Here is a 22,695-nt window from a genome sequence, read left to right as displayed (position 1 = left end):
TTGTAATAAGCCATAAAACATTATGAATTGGAATGGTTTTTGTTCATTTTGCATTGTAAGGAACTGTGCTCTGTTTCCTATCATAATTGGACCTGAATGTTGAAGTAATTTATCCTCTAGTTATTTCTTGAACTTCTTGCCTCTATTATTCTAGTTTATAAGTTCCCGTGTGTTATTTTTATTTAAGTGATCAACAAGGCATGCCATCATAGTGTTATAAGAGCCTAAAAGATATTGGGTGTAGTTGAGTAGACAAAATGCCTCCAAGGAGAATGGGCAAAAGAGGAGCTCAAGGAAGAGGTAGAAGTTGACTTGATGAAGGAATCCAAGAGTTATTGCAACATTTGATGGCTCAAATGGATGACATGGAAAGGGAATAGAGAATAGGAACCCTTGATCATGATGTTAGTGATAATGAAGAGGAAGAATGACCTCAAGATGATGAGGGGGAAGAACATGAAGAACCTGAAATGTTTGAGGACAAACTATTGAGGATAGTATTGAATGCGGGTTCCAAACCCAAGATAGAGGTTCCTACATATTTGGGAAGCCTCAATGGTGAAGATATAATTGACTAGATAAATGAATTAGACAAGTACTTCAAGTATGATAGAGTGGTAGAGGAAATGAGAGTTAAATTTGCTTGTACCAGAATGAAAGACCATGTTGTTATGTGGTGGGACTTTGTCTAATATGAGAGAAGAAGGAAGAATAAAGAAAATATTAACTTGTGGGATCAAATGGTTGTAAAATTGAAGGCTAAGTTCCTTCTTGGAGGATATCAAACAAATATTTTCAAGAGATTGTATAATTTGAAACAAAAAGACGTGACCATCAAAGATTACACTGAAAAATTTTATAAGTTAGCGATTTGGTGTATCCATAATGAGGAAGATATGGAGAAAATAGCTAGATATATGAATGGTCTGAAGTGTAGTTTGCAAGATGAATTAAGTCTTGTGTCCCTTAGAATCCTTGAAGAGGCTTATCAACTTACTTTAAAGGTGGAAGGGAAATTGCAAAGGAAGCAATCAATAGGAGAAGAAGAGGGGAAGAGGTTTTCAAGGAAGGGAACAACAAACTGGTTGAGGATAGCAACATCATCAAAGAGAAGAGGCTGGAAGACCTAGGGGAACAACTGATAATGATAGAGGAGGTTACCAAAACAAGGGTGGAAGATTCTGTGGGAGAGGGTTGTGAAGGTAGAGGAAGAGGGTTTGCTGGAAAATACTTCAAGTGTAACCAATATGGTCACAAGAGTTGGGAATGATTTGAACCATATCAAGGAGGACATTCAAAGTTTGAAAAAAGTAATCAAATTGTTCATGCTAACAAAGAAAGTGCGAGGTCACCGATTCACCACAAGGAGGAACCAAAATCAGGAGAGTCATTATTATTGAAGAGATAAGTTATCCCTTGAAAGATTCAAGTATTCATCTCCGTATAAGGTGTCATGGTTGTAGAAAGGTCATCAATGTTTGGTAAGTGAGAAAGCTTATGTTGATTTCCATATTGGTTGTTACAAATATAGTGTATCATGTGATATAATGCCCATGGATGTGTGCCATGTATTGTTTGGAAGACCATGGCAATTTGACTGTAAGGTAGCTCATAACGGAAGGGAGAACATATATACCATAGAAAAGGATTTTAAGAAATGGAGACATTATTTGCTTCCAAAAGAATTCATTGTGTATATAGATAGTCATGCTCTACAATTTATAAACAACCAATGCAAGTTGAATCAAAGACATGCCAAGTGGGCTGAGTATCTCCAAAGTTTTAACTTTGTTTTGAAACATAAAAGTGGAAAAATGAATAAAGTAGTTGATGCTTTGAGTAGGAAGAATCTGTTGCTTTGTGAAATACAAACTAACAGTATGGGTTTTGAAAGTTTGGAAGAGTTGTATGCAGAGGGTGCAAATTTTAAGGAACCATTTGAAGCTTGTAGTGATCCTATTTGTAGGAATAAAGAACCATGGGTAGATTATATGATTCAAGAGTGTCTATCGTTCAACAGGAATAAGTTATGCATTCCTAAAGGATCCATGAGAGATAGTTTTCTGAAGGAAAAACATTGTGATAGTCTTGTTGCTCACTTTGGACAAGATAAGACTTATTTGAAGTTGAGAACTCATTATTGCTAGCCAAAGATTCAAGCGGATGTGAGAAGATATGTGGAAAGGTGCCAAATTTATTAAAATGCTAAGGGAAGAAGCCAAAATGTTGGGCTTTATCAACCTTTGCCAATTCCAACTAGACCTTAGGACTCAATGAGTATGGACTTTGTCATAGGATTTCCTTGAGATCAAAGGGGAAATGATTCAATTTTTGATGTGGTGGATAGGTTTTCCAAAATGGTGCATTTCATACCTTGCAAGAAAACTAGTGATGCCACAAACATTGCAAATTTTTTCTTCAAGGAAGTAGTGTGGTTACATGGAATTTCAAAAAGTATAATCTCTGAAAGGGATACTAAGTTTGTGGATCATTTTTGGAGGACCCTCTATAAGAAATTGGGCACCAATCTAATTTTTAGTTCTTCTTACCATCCACAAATGGATGGTCAAACCGAGGTAGTAAATAGGATCCTTGGTAACATGTTGAGATGTCTTTTCGGTAATTCACTCAAAAATTGGGATCTCATGTTGGCACAAGCTAAATTTTCATATAATGACTCTTTGAATAAAAGTACAAATTTTAGTCCTTTCTATGTGGTGTATGGTATGCGCCCATGAGGTGTGTTTGAACTTTGAGATCTTGTTGGAATGGAGAAGTGGAGTGCAGATGGAAAAGATTTTTCTCAAGTCATCCATGACATTCAAGAGAGGGTGAAACAAACATAGTAGATAGTAATCAACAATACAAGAGATATGTTGATCAAAAGTGGAGACAATCACACTTCTAGGTTGGAGACCTTGAACTGGCTCACCTTTGAAAGGAGAGATTTCCCACAAGCACATACAATAAGCTAGAGATGAAAAAGATTGGTCCCTACCAAGTTCTCAGGAAATTCCCTGCTAATGCATATGAGATATTTGTTATAAGTGTGGTTGTTGTTGCACCAAAAGATAGACCTGTTAATGCTCGATACAATCACTAGACTTATAGAATCCATGGGAGGCGGCTAAGCCATGTCACAAACCCGAGGGTTGTAATACCCTAAAAATGCTCATCTAAACCATGGGCCCCTAATATCGACTACATCCCCAAGGTCCTAATCAAAGGCAATTAAATTAATCTTGATCATCTAATTAATTAATTCCTAAATCATCAATGTCACATGGCAAATAAATCATTCTAAATTAATTAAATGTTCTTTAATTAATTAATCATTCCAAGTAAATCATTTTAATCAATTATCCTATTTATTTAATTAAACATCCTAGCATATTTAATTAATAAATAAATTTGCCATTAAATCATCAAAAATGAATTAATTAAAAAAAAGAACTAATTAAAAAAAAAAGAACTAATTTGCAAAAAGGAAAGAATTAATTTTAAAAAAAAGAACTAATTTGCAAAAAGGAATTAAATTGAGAAAAGAAATCAACTTGAGATATTTCTTTTTCTAAATTTAAGATAACTTGAGAAATATGAGAAAAGCATGAAAAGCAATTAAATTGAATAAATCATTTTCTCTAAATTTAAACTCAAAGAGGAAAAGGATTCAGTTGCATTAAAATGGCTTTTTCTAATAAAAACCTTGAGCAAATAAAATAAATATGCATGGAATTAACTAATTTTATCTCAAGTGCATGACTTCAATTGATTTTATCTCTAATGCAAACTCAAACTTATAATCTAAATGCAATAAATTAGGCTTTAATTGAATTTATCTCAAAATCAACTCAAGCTTAATCTCCTCTGAAACTGAATCAAACCATCTAATCATTTCAATTCACCTGGATTGTGCTTTCTCTTGCGGAATCTCAACCGCTCATCATTAATCAATCTTGACCGTTGGTCTCTCTTTGGATTCTCTATAAACTCAACCTTTCATCTCTCAATCAAGATACCCTAGAGATTTATTGTTATTTTGTAGTTTTTTCTCTAGAGTCATTGAGAATATTGTGTATTGAGATTATTGCATCTTAGCTTTTTGCATATTAGTTTAATCATGATTGCTTGCATCCATCTAGATTAATTAACTTAATATTGCATTCATTTAGCTTAATTTTATGCTCATATAGATTAAATCCTTCGTCTTGGTGTAGTCTAGTCACTGGTATTGCTTAGATAAGTCTGAAAGCAAGTCTATACTCGCATCTTTTAGAAGGAAATAGGTCGATTTGTTATGGTTTTTACATTTATTGATTATATCTGTCTAACCATGCATGCAATGATTTATTGAAGGGTTTGTGCCTTACAGCTTACAGATTACCACTTTTCACACACACAAGGGTTGTGTTGGATATCACAAGGAGACCAATGGCACAACCCCCCCAACACAAGCGAGGGGTTTAAACCTATGACCAAGATCTGATACCACTTGTTACAAGTGTGGTTGTCATTGCACCAAAAGATCGACATGTTAATGCCTGATAAAATCACTAGACTTATAGAATTCATAAAAGGTGGTTAAGCCATGTCACAAACCTGAGGGTTGTGTTGCATAACACACATAGACCAAGGGAGCACACCTTGCAACAATATCTATGTTTGCAAATTTAAACATCTCTCCCATTTTCAACATAGTAGACTTTTATCGATACAAGGGGGATGAAGAAGAATGTAAAATAGAAGCAAAAATCCCATCTATTAAGGATGAATCTGGAACAACCTCTGCTCCATAGCAAACAGAATGCATTTTGGACAAGCAATTGCTAAAGATGACCCAACAATAGGAATACTTCAAGTACCTAGTGAATTGGAGAAATCACCCAATTGAAGATGCTTCATGGCTCACTGAAGGTGAGATCATTAAGATGGGTTCTTCTCTTGAAGAACTCATGAGCACTCCAACTTATGATTTATTTCCTGCTTGAGGAGTCTGATGTGATAGTTCTGATACTTAATATAAGTACAAATCCAATAGCCAACAAGATGAGAAGGGGGGGTGAATCATACAAGCTTAATCATCCATAAAAACATCAGATTCAACCTTGGTAACATATACATCAGTCATATAACCAAAAATTGTCAAACATGCAAACTCAAAAGCATATGAACAATATAAACCTCATAACACCAGATTTAACGTGGAAACCCAAATAGGGAAAAACCACTATGGGATTTTGGACCCACTAAGAAATATACTCTTCTAGAGTATGCTCGGTTAAAAGCAAATCATGTTAAAGATTACAAACACATTGCTAGATGTGACTCGGTTAAGGGATTTCCCTCAGATCTGTTAGGATCTTCACTTTGTTAGAAGTGACCTTGTCAAAGGATTTCAAACACTCAATTAGAATGTCACCTTGTTAGAGGATTTACATATAAGACTGTTAAGTCCACTCAGTTAAGAGATTTCCTGTCACTTTCACAAAATAACTAGTGCAAAAACAATTACTTTCCCTTAAAAGCCAAGGTTTGATCGCCTCCCAAGCTTTCTAGATACTTTCGGTGGTGAAAGTGCCTTGAAGTTGGATAGGCTGTCACATTGCGAGGAGAGCAAAAATCAAGCCCTTTCTAGGTTGGTTGCCCAATAGGCCCACCACAACTGAAGAATATTCTAGGCTTCATTTCTTTCTAAGGCTTTGATAATTGATTGGATAGACAAGGCAATTCTTTGTTGGTGAATTGGAAGAAGGCCTCACTCCCTACTATCTTGAGGGAGGCAATAATATTCCCAAGCAACTCGGTGAAAATTGTTGTGGCCATCGTTAGAAGCCTAAAGAAAATCATGGAGATATTTTTCAATCTTTAAATAAGAAGCTTTTGAAAGAACCCAGTAGGAGGAATAATAAGCATGTGTCACAACCAACATTTTTGGAGTGAATTTGGAACTTACTAGCCTAAGCAAGAAGCTTCTTGGTTATTCAATTTGAGATATTTTCAATCCTGGCAACAATAGCTTGCCAAAGAATAGAAGGAGAAGCTTGAAAGGTAAAGGCTATGCTAAAAAACTGGAAAACTTTTCCATGCTCAATGCACTTCCAACTAAAAGTATCTAACCAACTTGTTTTGGGATGAAAAGATCCCCTATAGAATTGGGTGTTCTACCATTGAATGCTCGAATGAGAAGTGAGGCAAAACATATGCATACAATGATGTCTTTCTTGATACTATTCTCATCCTCAATAAGATTGAGAAAAGAATAATGGTAAAATGAAAATTGGCCAATTGGTTGTGAAAATTGGAAAGAGAAATCCCCTTGAATTAGGAATGAGAACTTGCATGGGCTAAAAGATGTCCAAAACCATTATCAAAGAACATTTACATAGACTAAATAAATCTAGGCCCAAATCGAAGAGCCTAGAGCATTGCAATGATAAATGACCTTTCAATATGGTCATAGGCTTTGGCAAAGTTAATCTTGATGAAAATGGAAAGCTGCTGCAAATGTAGAGCCCATTCTATACCTTGCCAAACAATAATAATATCATTCAAAATAAATAGAATTTAAGAAGTTGGTTTGCTTAGGATGAATCAATTGTGGAAGTATATGCTAAATCTTGAGAGCCAGCACTTGGGCAATAATTTTATAAGAGACATTCAAAAGGGTGATAGGCCTCCAATTGCATACGCCATATAGATCTCTAGCTTTAGGTATAAATTTATTGTTTCCCTTGTAAATTATATATCCTAGAGACTTACACTGAAAGGATTCAACATAAACCTTGTGAAGGTTGTTGTTAGCAATGTCCCAAAAATCTTTTTAAAATTTGATTGAGGGAAATTTTCAATACTAGGGGCCTATTCATTGGCTTGGTTATAGAGAAAACAACTTCTCAAAGATCATATTTGGTGAGAAGGTGTTCACAAATAATGTGTTGGGAATTGGAAACTTAGCAAGCAATAGCCTTGAGGCATTGCTAAAGAGTAGTAGGTTTGGCCCGTGTGTAATCTTGAGCAACAAAAACTTGCTTTTAGTGCTTGACAAAAGCCTTGAGAATGTTAGGGATTTCTTTGAGAACTTGCTGTAATTTCTTGATTTTATTAATGGCTTTAGAAGTATGATGGGCTTGTAAGGCCAAAAATAATTCTTTAGAGATGTCTCCAATTTTAAGCTAGTGAAGTTGAGCTTTGATTTGAGCCCCCTAGATTTGTGTGCATCTATTACTTCTTTCTAGTAGCAAAGTTGAGTCACTTGAAGTTAAGTGGCAAAATCAAATGGCTAAGCCTCTAGAGTGGAGTAGCCTAGTAGGAGCAGTGGTGGAAGTGTGCTAATTGATGCCCATAAATGCAAAGGAAATAGGCAGTATGGGTTGTAGCATCATTCCACCAAGCTATCTAGTTGATCTCTTGCATGGGACATGGCTCTAAATTATAGACATGTTGAATGTGCGTTAATGTGGTTTTATGATTGAGCATTGACATGTTGAGAAAAAAATGACCCCTTGTAGCTTTAGGTTTGACAACTTGCCATTCAATATGAAATCATATTACAAAGTGGCTAGAAAGAGGCTCCATTAGCAAGGAATAGCAATTGGCAAAAGAAAAGAAAGATTGAGTGACAATGTGGCATGGTCCAAATGTTAAGCACTCTATGAGGTCCATCTCTTAAATTACTTCAAGTGTACCATGGTGAATGATCTTAGTGGCAACTAAGATTGGGATTAAAAAGCCGTAATTTATTTTGCACAAAATGCTTTGACTCTCTTTCACTAGTCATCCAACACATAAGTAATGCCATGGTTTGCAAACTTTGCGAGTACTCTCCAAGTTGCTTAGTACCCTATTTTTTTTGTTTCATGAGTTTTTACAAGTTTAACTCATCAGTTTTTATAGACAAGGAAAACACAGGTAAAAATGCCTATGCAAGTAAAACACCGGTTTTCACATGTTTTTTTTTGCTCTAAAACCATGCAATTTCTCCTTTGAGATGTCAAATTTCAATTTAATACAAGTTGTAATTGAATTTGCAAAAATAAATATTTTTTAAATAATTTTTTTATTTTATTACTTTCTAAGTTGCCAAGTCAAATTTTTTGAGCTTGCTGAATACTCTTCGAGTTTGAGTTTGTGAACTATGAGTAATAGCCCATATTTATCTATGTCATCTCTATCATATTAAAGCCCCCGTATAAAATCCAAGTAGCAATTGGCAATGAACTGGTAATTTACCTCCAAAGGGTGGATCTTTCAACATCATTCAAAGTATAAACATTAATAACCCCAAACAAATGATTATTAATGTTGAAAAGTGCATATAAAGCACGGTTGGTAGGGTCACATCCTTGGGAAACTAGGAATTGATGCCACATAGGAGAGATGAAGGTGACGACTTTGAAAGGAAGCAAAGGTGCAGAAAATACTTCCTAACACTAATCTTGTGGGGGAGATAATGTGATTTTTCTTACAAATCTTTAACTGTTACATAATAGAAACACATTCAAATAGAGATATTTAATATGCATAAAGATTACCACATTGAGCATATGATATACATGGGGAAAACCCTTTTGGAGAAAAACCCAGACTCCAAAAGCACGATAGTTTGTATTACTGAAAAAATGAGTGCAATACAACCCAAGTACAATAGCTTCTTCAATAGGAGTGTTCACATCAATCCACAACCTCGATTGCTTTTGGTAGCATAACCTTAACTTGCATAACAACTTGATAATACAACATGAACAATTACAACAATAACAACTCGCCCACTAGATGGACTATATAGTTTTTAAAATGCATAGAAGAATGAGCCCAAGATGGATGCCTAAGTCCATGTGTCATTCAACATGGGCTGTAAGACTTCCCCAATTATGCAAAACACTTGCATGCATGGAACTTGTTTGCATGTGAAGTATTACTGTAAACCATCATAAGAATCTCCACCTTGGGCACCTACCTTAATGCAATGACATTCCCCAACATGCAATGCCATTCATGCATGTATGGGTGCCTATCTCTAGAAATAGCTAGTTGTCATAAGTATTGTCATAATTGCCATATAATTTGTCATAGGCTATCATATGTAAATGTGTCATAAAAGTTGTCATAGATTTTGTCATAAATCTGCCATATTTTGGCACTTGACACCTAAATATCATTAATTTATGATCCTCAAAGTGGGATGCCCACCTCCACATGTGCAACACATGTGTCATATATTCACCACCAAGTAGGATGCCACATAACCAATGGGTCTTACTAGGTGACTTGAAATTAGTAGGTAAATAATTAAATTAAATAATAAATAAATAGATCAAATAAATTCAATAACCAATGTTTGGATTTTGCAAAGTTTGAGACACCTTAATCCCAACAAGCTCCACCTCAACCCACTTTGTGGTTGCTAGAGAAGAAATAAATAGATGGTAAAATAACACAAGGAGCTGTAAAAAGAAAGAAATTATAAACCTTATCCTCGTCAACAAAGAATACCCAAACCTAGAAATTGGGTAGAGCATCACTAATAAAATACTTCCTTGGGACGTCCGTCATACCTTAAAATTCTAGGAGATATAATTTAGAAATGAGTACCAAGTCATCTCCTCATTAACCAACTCACCAAGAGCAAAATAACTAATAATTGTTGCAAATATGTGTTCTTGTTGTCATTGATGTCAAACTTGTTGATCCGGATGAGCATTTTGGTTACAGTCTATGCTTTGGATGTGGTCTGGTTCAATATAGTTACAATGGGATTTTAGTATGCTCATGCAGACGTATATAATCTATTTGTGATGGCTCCAAAAATCTTATAATGATGTAACTTGAAGTTTCAAAAGCTTTGGCGTTGGTTTATTGGATCTACAATTGGTGGATAGATGTATGTGACTATTTTGGTGTCAGTGTATAGGAATGCATTGCATTCCTATATCTCCTAGTACTTTGGTGATGTAGTTTAGTTATTTAGTGTTAGTGGTATTTGTTGATGCTATCTTGGGTATCCACACATATTCTTAATGGTCTACATTGAATATTGTGTAAAGTTATGGTGGTGTGATTTGGTAGTGTTATCTTTTACATATGACCTATAAATTTTGGTCTGTGCAGTTGCATGTGGACCTATAGGCGGTGATCTAGGGTGGATTGGAAGGTGTGCTGAATTGGTGTGAAGCCTCACATGTCTCATTTTCCCTTCCAAAGTTGCATTGGAGTTTGTTGGTTGATTGTTAAATGTATTCATACGTTACACCTAATCAGGCCAACCTAATTGGTGTTATTGAGGTTGTAGTTGATATATGATGGATGGAATCATTATGGAGATATATATAGAAGTTGAATGTATTGTGTGAAATATATGTGAAGCAGTACAATGGTTTGAGAGTAATACAAAGTAGAGATAAAGATAGTTTCAGATATATTTTTAATTGTGAACTCTGATCAACATTACAGTGGATGTGGTTCTCTACAGTTCCACCTTATTGATATCTTTATATTTGGAGTTGTCTCTTTCGTTGAAGAAGTGATCTTCAGCGTCTACAAGTCTCATTTGTATCTTGCCGTAAGGTTGTGCACCTTAACATTGCAAGTCATCTTAGGGGCAGCGAGCTCCTTGGTCTTTGGCCTAAACATTGTAACTCAGTTAATTCATATAGTGAGACATTTCTGACCGTGGTTTTTCCTTGTTTGGGTTTTCCACATAAAAATCTTGGTGTTATTGTGTGATTGCTTTTGTGGTTTCAATTATTTACTTTCATGCATAAAGTAAATATAATGAATGACAAATAAAATGGTAAATACTGTGTTTTTGTGTATGTTGATTCACCCCCCTCTCCACCCTCTTAGCATCTGGTAGTGTTCAACAATAACTATTTTGAAGAATAGCCTTGCTTGAATCAAAACTTCCTATACAAAAGTTAAGTTGGCATGACAACCATTTCTTTGGAATAAATTCTCCTTCTAGACACCTTGATAGGTTGTAGGACCTTTGTTGTGCAATAAGAGGAGGGGAAGCATGCTAGGTATAGGTGTTTGCCAATTGAGACAATACAAAAGTTACTAGTGGAGATTGAACATATTTCACCTCACCAAATGTCTCCCCATGTTGAAAATGACCAACATTCTTTGGTTAAGGAAGTTTTGAAACCATCTTAGTAACTTGACGCTAGAGCTAGAGGAAAGCTTGGGGGCAGAGTTGCTATTTATAGATCTCTTGGCCTTTCTATTGACAATTGTAGACCAATCTTAATTGTTTTTTGTAGACAAGAACCTACCTAAAGTGGGTGACATGGGTGGTTTTGGACAAGGAGAAAACAAAGGACAATCTCAAATCATGTGTTCATAAGACTAACATCAATAACAAGTATTTGGTAGGTTCAAGTAAATAATGCATTGAGTGTGTCTCATTTGCCCAATTTGAATATTAATAATTTTATTAAGGTCATTGGATAAATACACCCTAATACAAACTCAACGCTGAGGACAAGTTGACTAGAAATATTTAGGTTCAACACATATCCTAGTGCCTAAAGAAGAGGCAATTTGGTTCAAGAAGCTCCAACATGGTAGATGTAACCCAATAAATTCAACCTAAATGAGACCCTTTAAGTCTCGAGTCCAAGGTTTGAAAAGCAACAATGAGGATTGGTCAAGCAAAGGGTTGTGGTTGAGAATAGTCTCAACATGATTGGATTCAACAAAATAAAAGAATTAGGTGAGGGTTTTCAAGAGATCTAGGCAAATCCCATGCAGTACCCAAGCCCTAGTGACCCAATCTTAAGCATGCTTTTAGGGGGGGTCCTAACCACAAAATATCCCATTAAAGTAAAATTTTCAAGCCAATGACATGCAATCTCAAATTTAGAAATTTGAAGAACAACATTTGGGAGCGTTTTAGGGGAGGTATCTTGTGAAACACCTTGGGAACATTATTTTGGGGAAACTTGACTAGGAGGGCCATTTTTTTTCACCAATGAGCCTTCAACTCCAACCAACATAGTTGCAAAGGAATGAAAGGTCAAGGCCATTTAGAGGGGAAAACAAATACCCATAGATGTAATAACTGAGGAAGTGTCATGATAAATGTAAAAAAAGAGCTAAACTCTTATTGTCTAAAACAATATGACATGGACATGAGTAAAATCAAGAAACCCTAGTAGAGAACTTCATCAATGTTCCAAAAACTGCAATTTACTTTTTGGTTCTCTGCACCAATTACAAAACGCCTTGTTTTATGAAACATGATTTATTTGTAATCTTTGAACTCTTTTATTGGAGGCTTGAATGCATAAATTCCATGCATTGTATTTATGCTGAATTTAAGACCGTGATTATTTAACGTATAATATCAATGCATCTTTTGAATATTACAATAAATTTTCTTCTATCTAGAGATTAGCAATGATCTTTCTCATTTCTAACACTGGTGGAATCCTATGCCATGAGCTTTATTTTGCCAATTTCACAATGATTGCCCATTTATATCATGATCTTTGGCAATGTGACATGAGTTAGAGGAAATTTCATCTATTAATTGAAGTGTTTGTTTGTAGAAACAACTTTTGCCAAGCTGGAAAATTATGTACTTCTAGCATCAGTTAAAATGTTTGCTAGCTATTTCCATAATTTTGATGCTTTATCCTTGCATAATTAAATGGGTACTTATTTTATTTGGATTCCCTAATGTTGTAGAATATCTAACATAGGGTATAGTCACTTTGATTAGTTTACATTACAATATTACATTGGTTGTTTGTGTGGTGAATTACGATGAACCATTTTCTATGAGATGGGGTTAATATTTTTTAGTTAGTTCTACTTGCGAATATTCTTCTCGAAATATAACTTTTTGAATTTAGTTCTAGAGTTATAACTCTTGAATCATTGGGGATAAATACTTTGTAAACACATGCCTAGAAGAAAATTCATTTTTTATCCTAAAGGGTTTCAAAAATTAGATTACGTTTTTATCTTTTCTTGAGGAAAACATTTTTTTTGTCTCAATTATCATACATTTATTATGTGTTGTAAATTTATTGATTAATTTGCAATAAGTTTATGGTGAGAGTCATTTGTTTCCTTCATATGAAAGAGTTCTTTCAATTATTTATTTGTGAAAGCTTTGCTTAGAATGCTCTTATTTTAGTATTGATGTTTGCTTGTGTGATGTTCATTCACCATTATTTGATTGATTGAGCTAACATCTTTGTGTAAGTTTCTAGAGGATCTATGCAAGCATATACATTATTTTTTGGTTTTATTTAGAATCTTTGTATTGGTAGAGTGCATCTTTTTGATGTGCACAACTCCATTGTCTTCTAAAGTTTGAGGGGGCTTGATGGTTAAAAACTTGTTCAGTAGGACAAAAAGTCACAAGTTCAAATCTTGAGTGCAATAAAGTACACGTGTTTGGTATGACAGTAGCACAAGTTGGTGTCTCCTTGCTTGGGGATGGTATGTTCATTGGGAGTATGGTGTGGTCTGTCTTGCATTTGTGGGCTTTGAAGTTAAACTCTTACTGCAAATTATTTATAGATTTCCCCCAAGCAACATCCCCCCTCTAATCCATCGCACCCCACCTCACTCCACCCCCCAAATTGCTAGACTTTAGTTTTAATTCATATCTTATAGACTATGTTTTTCTAATTTCACCATAATCATCTATTTAATATATTATGTTATTTAGCAACATTGCATATGTAAATGACACAAAAATTCTTTTGTTTCTCCAAGGGAGCATGATTGCCATGTTGAATTCTTGGGTTCCAATTCTACCCAAAAACCACTTAGTTGGCTCCTCATAATAATTTGGTTGTAACAAGTGGGAATTGTTTAGCATACCTTTAGTCCCAAATGCTAGGGGCAATGTTTGTGTCTCCAAAGGTTGAGTGATGCATTTAAAAAGGCCTCATTGACCGTTACTAAAATAAGAAATATTAATTATTTCTAGTTGTGAAATTAAACTTAACAAGACTTGACTATCAAGTACTTAAAATATTTATTTATGGTTCGAGTCAAGCATTTTACTTTGTGACTAATATCATTCATAGTTGATTTACAATGCCATATGTTTTGAACTTCCATTGATGTATTGATATATTGCAAATAACCCCTTTAATAGTTCAATGACACGACTTAATGTTGTATTTCTTCAAAGGTTTTTCTTGCATCATTGATGACATATTTAAGAATTACTTTTTATATATATTTGAGAGCAATCTATCCTAGTTGGATCATAGAAACGACATTTCCATCCTAGTCTAGAACCATGAATGTTGATTTTATTGTTGGCTTATTAGCTTCTATCATAAGTAGGATAATGGTTTTTTAGTGCAACTGATTATTGGCATGTTCTTGACCACTTAGCAAATGATGACATAATGTGAGCCTCATAGGTGCCAACTTGTTTTCCATGTTGACTTTTTGTCTAAAGTCATAAAATGATGCTCAAGGTGATTGGGTGACTGTGTGCATTATAATATGTATGTTGCATCTTTAGATGGAATAATATTCTTTGGAGTTGATGCAATAGATATTGAACATGAATTCACTTTTGAAATCTAGTACCTCTTCTTACCTAGAGTCATAACTATCTTATGAAGGTTTGTGTTATACATATATGACTATATGTGTATTGATGCCCAAGTTCTATTTTATAGACCTCCATTAGCACTATATAATATTCAATTTCATCCTAAAAAGAATGAATATAATATGTGAAGTGACATAGTGAACTTTATACCTTGGATGTTGAAATAATTAAGCCATCCAAGCTTGTAGGGATATATATGAGGCATGATTGGCAACTTCAATCTCAATTTTTTTTTAAAGAGATTAGATTCTTCATATTAGCACCATCAATCATGAATTTGAAACTCTTTCATAAATATTTTTCAATGGGATAACCACTCTAGTTTAGGCTCCTTAGGTAAGAGGTGTTGAATATAGGATAAATTGCATATTGAGAATATTAACAATTAAAGGTTCCAACTCAATTGAAATAAACCATATATGAAATAATGGAGAAGAAAACACAAATATGAAAACCATATGAACAAGAGATATATGTGGAGAAACCTTTGTGTGAAAAATATTTGCTAGTAAAGAAATCCAAGCTTGTATCAATCAAATAATACATTAATAAATCCACCTATTGCTTTGATTGATAATAATATAGTAGCATAAATGTACTTGCAAAAGAACCTTACAAACCTATATTCCATGCCTCCATTATATAGAAATATAAAAAATAAGAAACCTCCAAGTGGTATCCCAAAACTCTAAATCAATGCTATGGGCCATAGAAAAATCTAACACTCCATAATTAGTCAAGTAAACTAGAATAGAATGTAACTCCTCTTTCATAGTTAGGCAACCCAAAATAGAGTGAAACTCCTCTTTCATACCTTACACTTCTCTTATGTTTCATAGATTCTATCATTAATCAAATTGACCAATTTCTGAACCCTAAACTCTCCACGAGGATATTCAATATTTTTTGTAACATCTAAATTGGGAAGATGCTCTACAAATTTTAATGCAACCTCACTTTTCAATACCTTCTTACACAATATTATAAGTATCATAGAGAATACACAATAAATAAATTATATCCCCACCCTCACATGAAATCCTACTTTACCCACTCCATGATCTTTAGAGGTCATACATCATTTATCATGTACATAATTACATACAAATAATCAAGACATGATTTTAAAGGTGAATGCTACACCTAATCCTAATGTTCTCCCGCTTGACATTTACATTTCAAAGACTTATAATAAATTAAAATGAATGAATTGTGTGCTCTAAAAGGTAAGTCCAATGACCTTTATACACCAAAAACACATAACCATGTTCATTGGATTAGTGAGACAATCTAAAGCATTATTTAAAGTTTCAACCTTCTTCATGACTCTTAGCACACTTAACCATCTCAAAGAAAAAAGAAACATCAATATACTTAGAATTAGAATGGTACATCATGTTCCTTACCAAATAGATAACAATCTACTCGTTGCATATGATCTTGAATTGTTTCAAGTAAAAACAATACCTAAACACAATATCTATAACCATAGTGCCTCTTTATAGTCATGTATTATAGCTATGGAATCTTCTCATGTAGTAGACTTGATATAACCATAGGCTTCCATTTATTCATTCAATTGACTACTAATCCAAATAAAGGGAACATATACTCATAATTGCTTGTAGACCTCTTGCTATCTAAATCAACAACCTAGTTTGAGACAACAAAGCTCTATAGATCAAGAAATTGTCTACATTATTAGTACCATAATAAAAAAACACAATAATAAAAAGTCCCTTCTAAATTTCTTAAAGCCCTTTTCACATAAATCCAATACTCTTTACTAGGGTTAAACATAAACCTACTAAAAGTTTCCACTGTTTGGGCATGCCTTCACTTATATAAACTCTAGCATACATTAGGCTATCTAAAATACCCAGACAATGAACATTACATATATCTTCCATATCATCAATTTACTTAGGATATTTCTTCAAATATAGCTTCAAATACATATATCTTCCATATCATCAATTTACTTAGGATATTTCTTCAAATATAGCTTCAAATTGGTAGGCAAATGAATACTCACATTCTTGCATATCAAACCGTTATAAAATAGTTTGAACATACCTACTTTATTTCAACCCAATCTCTATCATGCCAAATGCACTAAAATATAAATTTTAATTTCCCTAATCATACCCTATTATTTTGAATTAACAATATGTGACCAACATATGTGATAATAATTAGTAATTGATCATGAATCAATTTAAATAAATATAATGACCACTATTGCTCATAACAAACCCATGCTACAATGTGAAAGCATCAAAATTTTGATGCCACATCTAACATGATTGTTTTGGACCATAAAAAGATTCATTTAATGTACAAAACATTTTTTCTTTTTCATTTTAGAAAAAAGCCCATTGTAGTGTTTTATATGAATTCATTCCTCAAGATTCATATTCATAAAGTAGTTTTAATATCTACCTTCTCTACTTATAGATCACAAGTAGGAGCAATAGAAAATAGGAATATAATAAAGTGAATATTTTGCAATAGGAGAAAATACTTCACCAAAATAAACCCCCTCAATTTGGGAGTAACATTTTACCACTAATCTTGACTTGCACATTTCCAACTATTTATTTTCTTATTTTTCAAAATACTTGCATGCAATCAATGAGATTCCTTCTCTCATATCAATTCACTAGATCCCATGTCTCACATTTGTCCAAGGTCATCATCTCCTCTTGCATGGCCTCCACAAGAAGCTTATGATCCTTATCTTCCTTCACATATCTAGGTTCATCATTAGTATGAACTATGAAAAAACATAACAAAAATCCAGTGGGTATTCTTATTAATTTGTTCTTGTTACCTCAGGGAACTTTTTAAGGGTGTAATATGAGGATCACACTATCCTTTCTTTTAATTCTTTTAATTTGAGTCTTCTTCCTCTAAATCCTCTTGTCCAACACATTATTCTTCCACCTTTGCTTCTTCCTACTTCACTTTTAGTTTCTAAATGTATGGTCTTATTTTCTTTTTCTTTTAGTTGTATGGCTTCATCATTTTGATTTATATGTCTCCTTATCCTCACTTTCCATAACACCCTTTTGCTTGTGTCTACCTCAAACATATAATACATCCTTGAAATGCTCATCATTTTTTTGTTGATAAAAGTAGCAAGAAGGTCATTTGTCTTTGTCTCTATAATACTACCACTAATAGTAACTATTAGGTTCTCCTAAGATTTAGGTACAAAGAAAAGAAAAAAAATTGATTTACTATTTTCATCAAGATTAACATCTATGCTTCATAGCTAACTTAAAATAAGATTAAAAGCATTAGGATGCTTAGATATTGAGTCTCCTATCATTCTTAATGAATGCAATTTTCTTTTCCAATACAATTTACTTATAAGACTCTTCATTTGATAGATTTTACCTATCCTTTTGTACAAGCTATATGAGGAAGTCCCCTTAGAAACATTTAAAATGATAGAATTAAAAAGCAACCATATAATTCCTTGATCCTTCTTATTGAGATTAATCAAATTCAATTTGATAACCTTCTAGGCTTTATTTGTCTATCACAACTCTCTACTGTTCTTTTTCTCCTAAGAGATTATCCATTTCTTTGTTTAACCATGAATGAAAGGACATGTAAGAGGAAAAGTAAATCACTTTGATAACACTAGTACATGGCCCAAGCTTACAAACCCAATGGACAACTCTTTATATTAGAATCTATATGATTATTGTGTATATAAAAGCTTATTAAAAAATTTTAAAAATAAGAAATAGAGAAATATAGAACTAAATAATGAATGTGTTCTTAATCATCTTATATTTTACATGGCACACCCTTGAGAAAGCTGAATGGTTTCTATCTACCTATTTATTGTCGACTATTTCAATTGTCTGAACTTTATATAGTTTACAAGGATTCATGTTGTGGATACCTAAAATTTATAGGAAGTTAAACCATCTCCATGAGAAGTGGAATTATTTCCTTTATTGTCTTCTCATCCTTTGGTGGATTTAGAGTGAAACCAATTGTTGGCCTATTCTTGTTGTAAATGACCTTGCATGCAAAAGCCTTGTAGGTGCCTACTTGGTCACCACATCGTTTGTTCTATCAAAAGGCTACTTAATGACACTTGAGATGATGCAATGAGTAGATATGTCAATTATAAATGTGTGGTCTTGCTAGAAGATGTATTCAACCCTATTGGAACTACAATAAAACTATAGATCATTTAGTTGAGGCATGTTTACTATAAACTTGTTTGTCTCTTTGTAAAGTGTTTTGCAATACTATTGAGGCATGTGAAATATTTGTTGGAGAGTGGGTATGGGTATTTGTGTTGTTAGAACACTTGGGAGCTACTTTGGGGCACTATAGGCCAAAATAATAGTCCCATATTTATTGAAATCCATGTAGATAGCATAAGTGTTAACCCATGTACCTTGTCTGGTGAATCCCCCTAGATCAACAAATTTAAATGATCTTTAATCTTAAGTTTGTTTTATAGTTTAATTAGGAGTTGACTGTTGAAACCCATAGCTCGCAAAAATCACTTGCAACTAGAACACCTGCCACATGAAGAGAGAAAAAGCACATAATATATTATGTAACCTTGAGAATTGAATTGATCTAAAAGAGCTCTATGATTGAGCTTCTATATTATGCCTAGATGACTAAAATTACAATAATGAATCCTTATGAAAATGAAAAAGAATAAAAAACCTAGATGAAACCTTAGGTGAGGATTAAATTAGATCACAACAAGTGTTTTCATCATATGCTATGAGAAAAAAACACATGACCAAAGAAAAAAATCATTCTTAATTTTTCCTTAACTATAATCAAATAAAATAGGACCGAGTAAGTAATAAATTGTTAGGTGGTTTTCCTATTTTATTATAACACCCCCCCTTAAGTTATACTTGGGGAGAAGCTAAAAACCTAATTATAGATGGATTGACGAGTCTCAAATATAAGGCATGACGGGGTACCTATGAACAAATAAATACACCTCTCATATTTGGAGAAAAGGAGAAAACCTCGTGGAAAAATGATCCTCTCAAAAAGAGAGAAAATGAAATAAATGCATAGTAGTGAAAGAGGGAAAGGACATGATATATCCTCAAGGACTTATTTTGTCACATAAGTACAATAGATGCCCCATAAAAGAATAGAGAAGGCGAGGACATGAATCCATTCATATAGAAGTAGATCATATGATAATGATGAAATTCTAAAGACATAATATGATCCTCTATCCGCAAGAAAATTTTCTCCTCTTAGGAAGAAATTGATCCACTAGTTGGAGAAACCATCATAAGTTGAATGAATAAGGAATCCAAATCTGGATGCGTGTCTTTGAAAACTGCTCAAATGTCCACATGGAAAAATGAGATGATATCAAACAAAAATTCTATGAAGATTGATGTAGAAGAGGCTTCAATGACAAAGGTGATGATGTGACTATCATGAAAGAGGAGATGAATGTCTGCAATAGAATTCTCCGAATTTGCAATATGAGATGCCACAAACAAGAATGATATGTATATGTTAGATTGTTGGCATTTGCATGAAGATTGCATTAATGATATGTTATTTTGTCATTGATGTCAATTGAACCGGTAATGGTATTCATGATATTGCTTATGATATTGTTGTTATCGCTTTTGTCTTGTAACCGGTGTAATAAACTTTATGGAAGATGTTGTAAACCGATATGGTAGTTTGTAAGATAAACCAGTGTATAAGGTTAAACCTTTCTATGTTATGTAACTAGTAAAACCTACCAGTTGTTTTTGTCAAACCCTAACCAATCAAATTTTGTTGATTAAAGATCTAATGTTGAGCGGTAATGATGGAGACATGCGTGATCATTGTATGAGGATAAGTTCAAGTTATTTTGGTGCGTTTGATTGTCTAGGGAAGGAGCAAAGTGGATTGCATCAAATGCATAGCGCGTGATGAGTTACAAAGTCCGATGAAGCGGTGATCATGGAGTGGTTGGAATTTTCTTGATTAATGTGAAGAGATTGTTATGATTTCTAACAGTCAAGATTGTGTTGACTTGATTGTAATCTCAATGATGAGAATTAGGTTTTTGTTGTGTTACTGACCTAGTTGATTTGTATTTAAGGTCGATGAAGTTGTTTTGAAAAAAGGTTTGCAAAGTTGGCAGAAATCAGTTGAGTGTGTGGTTACCAAACTGGAGAATGGATATGTAGTTTGAATAAAGGTCGATTGAATCTTAAGAAGGATTTGATCAAGCAAATGTGGTGCTATTCAGACAGATCAAGAAAAATTGTTGTTTTCTAACAATTACAACAAAATTGAAATCCCCAAACTGCAAGCTTGGTTACTTCGTAAATCCTCTAACAAGGTGGTCCATTACTTTGGATTTCTCAAACCCTCTACCGAGGTTACTCCAAACAGGGTATTGTGCTTTTCATCAAGGCATTTTTTGTAAATCCCTTAACGGGGTGATTCCTAGAAGAATCAATTCTTAACAGGACTTATTGTAAAATCTTTAACAGGCTTGGATCCTAACAGGGCGAACTTTAGAAGAGTTCAGATAGCTATCCTTGTGAGTCTCATCTCATCGTGGTTTTTACCTATTTGAGTTTTCCACGTATAAATATTTGTGTCAAGTGGTGAGTGCTTTTGTGGTTATTATCTTATTTGTTGATTTGATTAACTACTTAACTATTTTGATAAGGCATAATAACTAGAAGCATTGAGAGACGAAATATGTTGATATTTGATTAAGCATTTTTGATGTTTACAAGATTGAAGTTGTTTACTGTTAAGCTGGTATAACAGTCAAACCGGTTGATGTTGGTAATCTTTAAGTATTGATCTTGACAAGTGAAAGTTTACTTTGTGAGTTTGTATTACTTTTTCAGTTTACTGATTCACCCCCCCTCTCAGTAATCTACCAAATACTTATTCTTTCATCATATCATCAATTAGTATTAGATCGTCTCAGGTCCTCTTTACGTAAAATCCTAACAGCTTGAGGAAAAGATCCTATATATCATGATGAAGAAAGAAGGTCCTAAGTTCAACAAAGAGAACTATAGAATCTGGAGAGACATAATGAATATTTATGTTAAGATTCTTGGTAGTCAGTATTGGGATCATGTAGAAACTAAGTATATTGCACCTACTGGAATCCTGATTGATGATCAAAAGAAAGAACAACAAGAGAATCATCAAGCATTGGAAGCTATTATAAGTTCCCTGTCTGATGCTGAATATGTAGATGTTCATGGTCTTGAAACTGCATATGAAGTATGAAAAAAACTTGAGGAGATTTATAGCGGTGATGAACATGTTAAGATTGCTAAAGAGGAGAGTTTAAGAGGAAAGTTTGATGACATGAGAATGTCTGAAGGTGAGAATATCCAGCAGTATGGTCAAAGGATAAAAGAGATACTTGGTGAAATAAAGAGTGCAAGAGGGAAAGTGGAAGATTCCACAGTGATCAGTAAGGTACTGAGAACCCTACTACCAGTCTATGCTATCCGAGTTGCAGCTATTCAGGAGCTGAAATCCATTGACAAAACTAAGGTAACTCTTGACTCTATCATTGGCAAACTTACTGCTTTTGAATTAAATGGCTATGATGGTAGTGTACAGAAATCAGAATCTGCATTCCAAGCTTTTGTTTCTAACCCATATGTGAGAAGAAGTAGAGATACTAGCCACAACTATGAATCCAAATCCACCAGAGATGCTGATGATGAAGACTGTTTAGTGGAGCTTGAAGCATTGTTGGCAAAACGACTACCTAGAGGCACTGGCAAATACAGAGGTAAGCTAGCGTTGAAATGTTTTGCATGCAATAAGATTGGTCATATAGCAGCAAATTGCCCAAATAGTGAAAATGAACACAAGAGAGACAAATTTAAGAAGTATAAGGGTAAATGCAAGAGAGATTGTCTTATAGCTATTGATAGTGGTATTACTGATGAAGAATCTGATGATGAAGCTAGTGAAGATATTGTGTTTGTGGCTATTAAGGAAGAGATATCAGATCAGAAAGCACTAGTGTCTAGGATGGATAACTCTAATGATTGGATCTTTGATAGTGGTTGTTCACATCACATGACTGGTGATCGGAGCAA

Source organism: Cryptomeria japonica, chromosome 8 (genome assembly GCF_030272615.1).
Source record: "Cryptomeria japonica chromosome 8, Sugi_1.0, whole genome shotgun sequence".
NCBI lineage: Eukaryota > Viridiplantae > Streptophyta > Pinopsida > Cupressales > Cupressaceae > Cryptomeria > Cryptomeria japonica.
Note: the sequence above shows the minus strand (reverse complement) of the source record.